This window comes from Myxocyprinus asiaticus, chromosome 33, assembly GCF_019703515.2.
Source record: "Myxocyprinus asiaticus isolate MX2 ecotype Aquarium Trade chromosome 33, UBuf_Myxa_2, whole genome shotgun sequence".
NCBI lineage: Eukaryota > Metazoa > Chordata > Actinopteri > Cypriniformes > Catostomidae > Myxocyprinus > Myxocyprinus asiaticus.
In genome coordinates, this window is record NC_059376.1 from 20,245,668 (window position 1) to 20,258,177 (window position 12,510).

The 12,510-nt window shown below is 39.1% G+C and overlaps 1 pseudogene; it reads left to right on the top strand.

Moving 5' to 3' along the window:
* The window catches only part of LOC127424601 (ras-specific guanine nucleotide-releasing factor RalGPS1-like), a 176,305-nt pseudogene that overhangs the window by 60,947 nt on the left and 102,848 nt on the right, over positions 1-12,510 (top strand).

A 12,510-nucleotide genomic window follows, 5' to 3' on the forward strand; every position in this document is an offset into this window, starting at 1 on the left:
TTAAAAACTGGCTCTCGTCATTTCTGGAGTGCCTCTCCCCAATCCAGACTTTTGTTGTTTGGCTTTATTCTTGTTTTGTTATTAATTAATTTCTTGTATATATTCTTTCCCTTTATTAAATTATATTCTTTGAGCCTGTATCCATCGTGTAGTCTACCTTATTGTTGCGGCTTATGAGCTGGCCATGACAAGTGGGGGCTCGTCTGGGATTTTTGTCATTTTGGCGATCCCTTCGTTCTTGGCGTGGTTTGTATATTTGTTTCAGTGATTGAGGTGCTTTGTTTGTTTGTGTTCATTGGCTGTTTGGTGGGTTTGTGTCACCTGCGTTGTTTCTTCAGCCAATTAAATACAAACATTGTTTGTAGCGCTATTGCTTTGAATATTTGTACTCACCGTTTTGGTGGGAGATACACGTTGGATTTAAGAATATTCTATCTGTTTGTTTGTTGCCCCAATTTTTTTTTTTTTTTTTTTTTTTTTTTTGTGGGGAGGATATTTTGGGAAGTTTCTATTGTCCCAGTTGTTCTGCTTCGGGGAGAGGACTGTCTCTGTCTCCAGTTTTAGTGTGGTGATCGTGGGTAGAGCGGTTGTCTCGAAGGCACATCCGTGGCACAGGAGAGTCGCCAGCTTGCTGTATAATCTGCACATCATTTTCATATTATGGTTAACTTGGTACAATATTTTATTCGTTCACCGTCTAAAGCATTACTTGAGTCATGTTCAAAAGATCAGTTATTGAAGATTGCTGAGCATTATGAGATTGAAGTAGGTGACAAGCGATTGAAAGACATTGTTAAAGAAATACTCAAAGCTAATTTAATGGATAGTGGTGTACTTTTAGCCGTAGAGTCAGGGCAAGCAGTTACTAAAATAACTTCTTCTGGAAGTTCGTGCTCTAACGTTTGAGCAGCAAGAGAGACTTTTAATGTTGCAGCTTGAACAAGAGCATATGAAGTTAGAACTTGAATGTGAAACGCATAAAACTGAGCAAACAATCCTCGATCTCCAGAGATATCGTTTAGATCTAGTAAGAGAGGGTAAACTTGTTAATGAGAGTCCTGCTGATTTTTCTCAGCACGATCCTTCATACGACACTATTGGAAATTTGCGGTTGTTACCAAAATTTAATCAGAAAGATCCTGATATATTTTTCACGTTGTTTGAGCGTGTGGCTGATGCAAAAGTTTGGCCTGATAAAAAGAGAATACTGCTTTTGCAGTGTGTTTTTACCGGTAAGGCTCAAGAGGTTTACTCCACTCTGCCTGTATCAGAGAGTGAAAATTACACTATGGTTAAAGACGCTGTTCTAAAAGCTTATGAACTGGTACCAGAAGCATACCACCAAAAGTTTAGAACTTTGTCCAAAGGGGTGAATGAAGCTCAAGTTAAGTTTGCCAGAGAGCTCACCATCCTGTTCAATCGTTGGTGTGTTGCATCTGAGGTACAAGCCTTTGAGGATTTGTGTGATTTAATTGTGCTTGAACAATCAAAACATTCTGTGCCTGCTCAAATCGCCTCAACTTATATAAGTGAGCATAAAGTTAACACTGCTGTGGAATCTGCTGTGCTCGCTGATAAGTATGTTTTGACAAGCTTAGTTTTGGTGAGTCTCATAAAAATAAGGAGCTGTCTGGTTTTAAAACTGATCGTATGACACCTAAGAATGCTGATTTGGTTTGTAACTACTGCCTTGGTAAAGGACATGAGGGAAAAACGACTGTCGTGTGCTTAAGTCAAAAAGGTAAATATTCAAATATTTCTACGCGCATTTAGCCTGCTGTGCTCGTGGCGCCTGTAACTACTAGTTCTGTTAAATCTGCCTGTGAAGAACAGTCTAATGCCATGAACGCTGTTAGAGACTTGCAGTACGCGCCATTTATTTCAAATGGTTATGTGTCTTTGACTGGAAGTGACAAAAAGATTCCAGTCAAAATTCTGAGTAATACAGGGGCTTCAGAGTCTTTTGTCTTACAGACTGTACTGCCATTTTCCCAGGTATGTGATACTGGGACCAGTGTCCTTATTCGGGAATTGGGTTAATTCTGGGAATTGGGTTAACCACTTTGTCTGTTCCTTTACACGTCGTACTGTTATCTTCTGATCTGGTGAATGGGGAAGTCTTGGTTGGCATGCATCCCTTACTGCTAGTGGAAGGGGTTGATATAATCCTGGGAAACAACTTGGCAGGTGGACGGGTTTGGCCTGATGTTCCTCCACCTCTTGTGGTTTCTTCTGTTCCACTGTCACCGGAGGAGTCCGATGAGAGTGCACAGGAGTATCCCAAAGTGTTTACAGCTTGTGCTGTAACTCAAGTTATGAGTGCTAACCAACCTTCTCCCTGTTTACCTAGGACTGACAACAGTGAAGTATGTGTGGAGCCAAAGTTCTCTCTACCTGAATCACTTTTGGTGTCCTGCCCTCACATGATAGCTGAACAGCGAGCTGATTCTACTCTCACATAACTGTATGATTATGTTTTACCTTTTGATCAAATCAGAGATGTTGCTCATGCTCATTTTTTGCAGGATGGAATGTTGATGAGAATACGGATTCCTCATGGCAGCAATTTTGCACATGACCCTATTATGCAAGTGGTGGTTCCAACCAAGTTTAGTTCTTTATTACTGCAGATTTCCCATGATGCTATTGCTGGACATTTGGGTGTTAAAAAGACATATGACCGCATTCTACACCATTTCTTTTGGACAAAATTGAAAAAAAGATGTTTCTCAGTACATTAGAACTTGTCATACTTGTCAAATAACTGGGAAGCCGAATCAAAAAATTTAACATGCCCCATTGTTTACTATTCCTGTGATAAGCCATTTGAACACTTAATTATTGACTGTGTAGGTCCACTGCCTAGATCAAAGTCTGGAAGTACTTATTTGCTCACGGTCATGTGTGCTTCGACACAGTACCCTGCAGTGTGTCCTCTTTATACTATTATGTAAAAGTCCATATTGAAGGCTTTAACCCAGTTTATGTCCATTTTTGTCATTCCCAAGATCATACAGAGTGATCAGGGATCTAATTTCTCTTCTCACTTGTTTTTACAGGTGTTACGGCAGTTGTGGTTTAAGCACAATAAAGCTGCTCACCTCTCAGTCAAAAATGAAGTCTCTTTTAGCGAGCCGTCAGTTTTTCCCTTGCGATCAGGTTTTGGCACTTTTTCCAATAGACAGTTCCCCCTTTCAAGCCCAGTATTCTGGCCCTTTTACTGTAGTGAAGCAAATTTCTGATCTGAATTATTTGACTGCTACTCCTAAGCAGAGAAAGTCCACTCAATTATGTCATATTAATCTGTTAAATCCTTACTATTGCCATTCATCTGGGCTGTGGGATGGGGGCGCTACTAACGTTAAACCTGCTCTAGTGGTTGAGACTGCCTCGCACTCTCCTTTGGGTAATGACGTGGATGAGAGAGTTTCACTACCCAACGATGCTATATTGCTGGTTCGTTTAAAGAACTCTGAGTGTATGAATAATCTGGATGTTTTGCTGGCTCATCTGACTGACTTTAGATGTGCTGAACTTATTTGCCTCATTTTTTTCTCCCCTTTTCTCCCCAATTTGAAATGCCCAATTCCCAATGCTTTCTAAGTCCTTGTGGTGGCGTAGTGACTCACCTCAATCTGGTGGCGGAGGACGAATCTCAGTTGCCTCCGTGCCTGAGACCGTCAATCCGCACATCTTATCACGTGGCTTGTTGAGCGCGTTACCACAGAGACATAGCATGTGTGGAGGCTTCACGCTATTCTCCACAACATCCACGCACAACTCACCACGTGCCCCACCAAGAGCGAGAACCACATTATAGCGACCACAAGGAGGTTACCCCATGTAACTCTACCCTCCCTAGCAACTGGGTCAATTTGGTTTCTTAGGAGACCTGGCTGGAGTCACTAAGCACACCCTGGATTCGAACTCGCGACTCCAGGGGAGGTAGTCAGTGTCTTTCCGAGGTACGTCACTGTTGCCCTTGCAATCTCACACTTGGTCAGGTTGACAGTGAGATGTGCCTCCTCTAGGCTACAGGACAGGGCTGTGATGCGACACAAGTGCTGCTCCCAGGAATCACTAACAACGACAACATCATCCAAATAAATGGCCACTCCCTCCAACCCAAAAAACAACTCTGTTCATTAATCACTGAAATGTAGCGGGGGCGTTGCGTGAACCAAAACTCATAATGTTATACGTGAATAATCCCGCAGATGTAATAAAAGCAGAAATATCTCAAGCATGTGGTGTCAAAGGGACTTGCCAATAGCCCTTAAGTAGATCGAATTTATTCACAAATTTTGCAGCCCCAACTTGGTCGACGCAATCCTCTCTTCGAGGGAGAGGGAAGGAATCATGTTTAGTCAATTTATTTACGTTCCTATAATCGGTACAAAACTGAAATGTGCCATCAGATTTACTCAGCAACAAACAGGCCAATGCCCAGCTTGAAAACGACGGCTGCGCAATGGCATGATCAAGCATATACTGAATCTCAGCATCGAGATGCTTACACTTTTCTGGGGAAACACAGTAGAAATGCTGGCGGATGTACTCGGTATCGCCAATGTCAATATCATGTTCCACCCAGTGTGTACAAGACGGAATGTCAACAAACACGGTGGCGTATCGTTTAATGAGGCAAACAAGTTCAGCACTTCTAAAGTCAGTCAGATGAGCCAGCAAAACATCCAGCTTATTCATACACTCAGAGTTCTTTAAACGACCCAGCAATATAGCATCATTGGGTGGTGAGACTCCCTCATCCACGTCATTCCCCAAAGGAGAGTGCGAGGCAGTCTCAACCACTTGAGCAGGTTCAACATTAGTAGCGTCCCCATCCCACAACCCAGACGAATGGCAATAGCAAGACCTTAACAGATTAATATGACATAATTCCAATTTGAGTGGACTTTCTCCACTTACGAGTAGCAAGCAAATAATTCAGATCAGAAATCTGTTTCACTACAGTAAAAGGGCCAGAATACTGGGCTTGAAAGGGGAACTGTCTATTGCAAAATGTGCCAAAACCTGTTTGCCAGGGAAAAACTGATGGTGTTCAGCTCGCCGATCAAACAGAGACTTTTTGACTGAGAGGTGAGCAGCTTTATTGTGCTTAACCCGCAACTGCCGTAACACCTGTGAAAATAAGTGATAAGAGAAGTTAGATCCCTGATCACTCTGTACGATCTTGGGATTGCCAAAAATGGACTTACACTGGGTTAAAGCCTTCACTATGGACTTTGCCATAATAGTATGAAGAGTATACGCTGCAGGGTACTGTGTCGAAGCACACATGACCGTGAGCAAATAAGTACTGCCAGACTTTGATCTAGACAGTGGACCTACACAGTCAATAATCAAATGTTCAAATGGCTGACTTATCACAGAAATGGGAAACAATGGGGCAGGTTTAATTTTTTTTGATCCAGCTTCCCAGTTATTTGACAAGTATGACAAGTTCCAATGTACCGAGAAACATCTTTTTTCAATTTTGTCCAAAAGAAATAGTGTAGAATGCTGTCATATGTCTTTTTAACACCCAAATGTCCAGCACTAGTGTCATGGGAAATCTGCAATACTAAAGAACGGAACTTGGTTGGAACCACCACTTGCATAATAGGGTCACGTGCAAAACTGCTGCCATGAGGAATCCGTTTTCTCATCAACTTTCCATCCTGCAAAAAATAGCCATGAGCAACATCTCTGATTTGATCAAAAGGTAAAACTTAATCAAACAGTTCTGTGAGAGTAGAATCAGCTCGCTGTTCAGCTATCATGTGAGGGCAGGACACCAAAAGTGATTCAGGTAGAGAGAACTTTGGCTCCTCACATACTTCACTGTTGTCAGTCCTAGGTACACAGGAAGAAGGTTGGTTAGCCCTCACAGCTTGAGTTACAGCACAAGCTGTAAATTCTTCGGGATACCCCTGTGCACTCTTATCGGACTCCTCCGGTGACAGTGGAACAGAAGAAACAACAAGAGGTGAAGGAACATCAGGCCAAACTAGGGTGACCATACGTCCTCTTTTTTTTTTTTTTTCTAAATTTGCTCAAATGTCCGGGATTCGTCTTTAGTTGCATTATGATGTGCATCTGCTCTAATACTTCACTGTGTGTGAGTGCATATTTGCATTTCTTTAACACCTCTTTGTAAGTCCTGCCTTCTTGCACACCAATTGGTCGATTATAAGAGGCTTGCAGCAACTATTGGCCAAATTCCTGCCTGTCACTTTCTCCGCGAACGTATGAAGTGCTGTTGTGTGCGGCATCAAACAGTTGCTTGACAGTAGCAGCAAATGACAGCTGAGTGGAAACAATTCCCAAACGAAAATGCAAATTTACAGAAAATTTGCACAAAATATTCCCATGCTTTTGTCCAGGTCGAGATCTGTGGGAAGCAGAATGTATGACATGTAAAGCTGGCACTTATGTGTCAGTTGCTAAATAAAGGTGCAAGTGATTTAGAAGCACACATTAGCTCTGCAAAGAATAAAGGGTCAACAAAAGGTGAAAGTTCATAAGGTAAATTAACGGACCAGGTAAAATTGTTATCACATTGCTTCATTTTCTATGGCCATTCAAAATAATAGTAATAGTAAATGAAGGTACACTCATGGCATCAAATATTCTACTTTAGTACATGGACATTCAACATAATGCTGGAAATGTTTATTTATATATATTTGTGTTATGCTAATAGTGTCTTTTTCACTGTATTAAATTTTGCATTCATAGTAACACTGTTTTGAACCCTATTATATATTAAGACTAGACAGCTCCTTATTTTTACGAGACCCACCTAAACTAAGCTTATGAGTCAAAACATACTCCTCAGCGAGCATAGTAGCTTCCGCAGTTGTGTTAACTTTGTTCACTTATATAAGTAGCGATTCGAGCAGGCATGGAATTTTTGAATTGTTCAAGATCAATTAAATCGCAAAATTCCTCAAATGCTTGTACCTCAGATGCAACACACCAACGACTGAACAGGATGGTGAGCTCTCTGGCAAACTTAACTTGAGCTTCATTCACCCCTTTAGACAAAGTTCTAAACTTTTGGCGGTATGCTTATGGTTCATAAGATTTTAGAACAGTGTCTTTAACCATAGTGTAATTTTCACTCTCTGATACGGGTAGAGTGGAGTAAACCTCTTGAGCCTTACCCGTAAAAACACACTGCAAAAGCAGTGTTCGCTCTTTATCAGGCCAAACTTTTTCATCAACCACACACTCAAAACAATGTGAAAAATATATCAGGATCTTTCTGATTAAATTTCGGTAACAACCGCAAATTTCCAATAGTGTCGTATGAAGGATCACGCTGAGAAAAATCAGCAGGACTCTCCTTAACAAGCTAACACTCTCTTACCAGATCTAAATGATATCTCTGGAGATCTTCGTAACTGCACTTTTATTGGACATTTTTACATATGGACTAAATTAATCTTGGCTGACTGAATAGTGAATTTCTACAATGGCATGGTTAACTGAAAACTATTGCATCTAATATTAGAGTATTGTGAGTTTTTTTGGCTTTTAGTCAATGTCTTTTTGCTTAAAGGCCATCTATATGCAAGTGCTCCTAAAATCTATACTCCTAAAAGTAGACAAAATAAACTTACACATACACATTTATAATGCCCATTTGTTTTCCCTTCCGGTACAATGCACCAAAATATTGATGACATCATCTCCTGCTCATAGGGTGACCAGATGACCATGACAAAAAAAGTAGGGACATGTTTATTTATAAATAAATAATCTGTCAATTAAAAAAAATAAAATAAAATACAAATTAACAGCAGACGTCTGTAATGTTTTTAAGCTATGTTTACAGGTGTGTCTACTGCATTTGCACTGCCATTTCACGTTATTAATCTATCAGGAAATGTATTTAGCTGTGCTGATTAATTATGGAGAAAATATTAATAATAGGATTATTAGAATAACATTTTTTGGAATATTTGGTGTAAATACTACAGATTGTAATGCTATATTACTCTCTTGAATTAAAAAGATGGACAATCAGTTCACATTATGTAATTTTATTTGTTCTTCTGGAAAATATGTCCCAAAATGTGGAGCTGCACTTTTCATAACCAAAGGAATACACAATTCTTTCTTTCTCTTTAAATAAACGCTCGACCACATAAAATGCTTGAGGAAAAACATGCACAAATCCATACACGCAACAGCCAGCTTTATCCGAGGATTTGAAGCATGTCTTCTCATTCCTGGTTTCTCTGACCAAAGACTTCAGACACGAAGAACTTCAGAAACAACAAGTGCACAGACAGCAAAGATTCACTGGCTTTTTACCAGCATGTCAATTCGCAGTGGGTTGTTTTTTCAGGGCATTTTATAGAAGATAAAAGATGCTGTAGCCTAATGTTTTTGGGTGTGGGAACGTGCAGTCTGTAAAAAGACTGGAAAAAATACTGATATGCCATTTTGGATGGGATTAAAATCAATAAGAAGCTCTGGTAATTATTACATTGCCCCCCATGAGCCATGTGATAACATAAATCCTATTCGGATGAGATTCATTTTATTCCAGGAAAAGAATCTCATCCGAATAGGATTGATGATATCACATGGCTTGTTGATACAGGGTTGTGATTTTACTGACAGTATGTCAGAGGATGTTATAGAAAGGGAATGCATTTATTTTTTGTTATTTGATTACATTGACCTGTGCTGTTCGACTATTATCATCCCTCCCTCCCTGATTTTTGGCTTCTAGCAGGTGAGTAAACATTTCTTATGGGCTGAAAGACAGCAGCAGAGGTGGGAGGGGTAATGAGGGGAAAATTTTGCACAGCGGAAAAAGCCCCACTGATTCTGAGACTGCGAGAATGAAAAATGATTTCATTATTCGTCGCAAGTTTCTCATTACAGAAAAAGCATGACGCACAGCAGTGATCATGTTTGTAAAATATTAGGCTAAGACTGATTATTGGGACAACCATCGCGACTGTAACTCCATTGGGATGCAGGACGTGGCTCGTAAAATCGGGACCGTCCCGGTTTTATCAGGACGTCTGATCACTTTACCTGCTCAGAGGCGGTTAACATTTTTGTCCAGTGAAATGCTTTCTAGAATGAGACTGTCCCATTTCCCCTTTACTACCTGCCACCGACTAGCAATAGAAAATAGCAAATCATGGTTTTGTCAGGCTGTAACATGAACTAAATTCTATTGACTGTTTAACCAACAAAGGAAAGGAAAATTACATTTGTCAAACCATGGGGTCATGGGGCAATTCTGCTTAAGCTCAAAATTGTTCTCTACGCACTATACAGCAAATGCATTGTGCATTGCATGAACTGAAAAGCCTTTTGACATTTCTCTGTCCAATTTAATGGCCTTGGAAATTTGAAGAATGCTGTTTTTTTTTTTTTTTTCAGATGGATATACAAGAAAGTCTCAAGTACCTCCCTCCAAATTTTAGGTAGCTTTCATTGAGCAAAAACATCCAGTCTCTCCTTTTGCAACTTTGTTGAAAAGAATGCCAAAAGAGCATTACACCTTCTCTGTAATTCCCACACTAATCACACACCTTTCTACACCAATTGCTCATTGTAGCCTCTATTTCTTACTTATGAAAAGACTCTTGTCAGCAGGGGCATCATGCACTTTTTTTTTTTTTCCTTTTTCTTTCTTTTTGAGGGGGCAACAGTGGCCGTCCGAGCTTGCTTGGTGACCTTAATGAAATAAGATATGACCAAGGAAGAAAACATTGTTTTTAACAGCTTTGTAGTTCTTTGAGTGTGAGACATGGTAGTCTAGTGGTACGGTTATTGTTTAACTGACAAGGTGACTCCCCACATTCAAATCCTGACCTAATATATTTTATTGAATCAAGTTAAACATGTTTTTAGACATGGATGTTTGATTTTGTGCAGACCGTATGTCATTGCCTCATGCTTGAGGCCCAGGCTCATGGGCAGAGCTGGAGTTTTCCAGGTGCTCCCGTGTCATTGTGGTATGTGAATAACTGCCAGCCAAGAATAACTTTACTGGGTTGTAATTCAAATTGTCTCTTGTTCTTGGTCTGTTACATGTGGGCTGGTTTGGTTAATCTCACAGAGGTTGAAATGCACAAATAGCCAGATATTGTACATTTTAAGAAGGTAAATGTGCAAATAGAACCAGGGTAATTATAGTAAATACAATTGCTGGTGAGTATTGTGTTTTTAATGTATTTGTTTTTTTAGTTTTTTTTTTTTTTTTTTTATTTATTACAGCCTTTTAGGAACTTCATAGCAGATATTGGCATACTGTTTATTCCACAGGACAAAATAATAACTGAATTTAAACTAGTGCCTGACCGATTTATCAGCGTATATGTTTTCCGATATGCGCAGATATGAAAACATTTTTTTGTTTTTTTTTTTTTTCAGAACATATAATGCAGAAAGCAATGCTTGGGGTGATTTAGAATTGGTGTCATAACGTAGTTTGTCCAGCAGAGTGCGCTCCGACTCCATTGTTTACAGAGCTGAGCTGACAGTGCGTAGTTAAGCGGTGTCTTCACGGTAAGTTGCTAACTAGTTTGTGAAATACATTCTGGAAAGCTAATAAAAAATGACCCCATCATTTTCCCTTTTCAGTATAACTAATATAACATTAATCCTGTCCCTGACAACCATGTGACTCATGTTTATCACATCTGTTTGCTATGTTAGCCAGCTATAGTTTTTCAGTATAATCAGTAACGTAGCAGATTGAAAGGTAAGCATCAGAGCATCTTTTTGCAGCTCAGCAGACAACGGTGCGGTGGTGGATTGTCTGAGTGTCGATTTCATGCTACTTTGTTACCTAGTTGGTGAGATGCAATTCTGGAAAGTAAATAAACAACATCCATCTTTTACTCTCCATGACCACGAGCTTATAGCTAACTAGCTAACCACGTAGCTACTTTCATAGCTTGTCAGCTGAGTGGAAGCTAATGTGTAAACATGTTTAGTACCCCCTTCTACTGAACAATTCCAGTCGTTGCATTTACAAAATCTAATATTTAAAAGTCTGGTTTTCCACTGTTGAAAGTTTCCCCTGAACTTGTATAGCAGAATATGGTGTAACACTGCTGCCGCTGTTTATGTCTTGACTCGGCAGGTGTAAATGCTTCTTTTTTTACAACCTGCCCCTAATTGATTGGCAGTATTAAAATAGCCAGTATTTGACTGATACTAAACAGTACTACTGATGTTTATTTAGCTTTTTATTTTATTTATTCTTTATTTAAATGGTCAGCCATTGACTGATATTAAACATACAGTACTGATTTTTATTTAGCAATAATTTTAATTTATTCTTTATTTAAATGGTTAGCAACTGACTGATACTGAACATACAGTACTAATGTTTATTTAGCTATGTATTGTATTTTTATTTTTTCTTTATTTTCTCAGTGTTCATTTCTAGAATTGGTTGACAATGTATAATAATAATAATGTCAAATATTCTTTGATAAAAATATTTGTTTAAGAAAGCTTCTGAGTACCTTTGCATAGTTGTATCGGTGCAAAATCGGTGCACAACCCACATAGAAATGGTCTGTTTTCATTCCAGCTCAAAAATTAACTATATAATTTCCCCCCTCTAAAATCGGTATCGGTCTCAAAAATCCCATATCAGTCGGGCTCTAATTTAAACAAATGATCCTGTTCGAAAGTTTACATTTCCTTCATTCTTAATATAATTGTGTAATTTTTACATGACCCTCATATCTGTACTCTTGCAACAGTTATTCCCGCTAAAATGGTCTAAATTGGGTTCTCCCTATCGCAAAAAATTTGCCTCGGCACACTATGATCTTCAACCGGTTGTATAAATAGCTATTTCTTAATTTTTAGAAACCTTGTAACTATTAACCTATGCTTAAGGTGAAGTTTTCTTAACCTTAGGAACATGGCAGTTAAGGGGCTTTATGTAACACTTAATGGTTTTTAAGGTCGTGTTTAAGTAAAAAATAAATACTTAAGGGAAATTGTAAGATATTGTGACGTTTTACCTTTAAAAACCCTTAAGTAACACTTAATACCCTTAGGTTTAAGGGAAACTTTAGGGTGATCTTAAGGGAAAATTACACAAAAAGGCACAGATATATACATACATACACAAGACAAAATGATAACATCTACATCATCAACATCTACTGAACACAAATTATCCTGTTCAAAATTTACATCCCATTGGTTCTTAATATAGTTTTTTTGCCTTCTTAAGCATAATTTAATGTTTGCACCTTTTGTAATAGTTGTGTATGTTTCCCTCAGTTGTCCTAAATGTCAAAAGCTGGATCTCAGCATCATATAGGCACTGTTTGGCAGAACTCAAATGTACAGAAAAAGCTGGGAAACCAAAGAACGTGCAGTACCTGAAGGGTTTTTCTTTAGAACAGTGGGCAGTGTCACTGCTCAGAACAAAGCAGGGACTCATGCGTCATGCACAACTATCACAAAGGACACAAACAGTCATTGATTATTGAGGAAGCAACA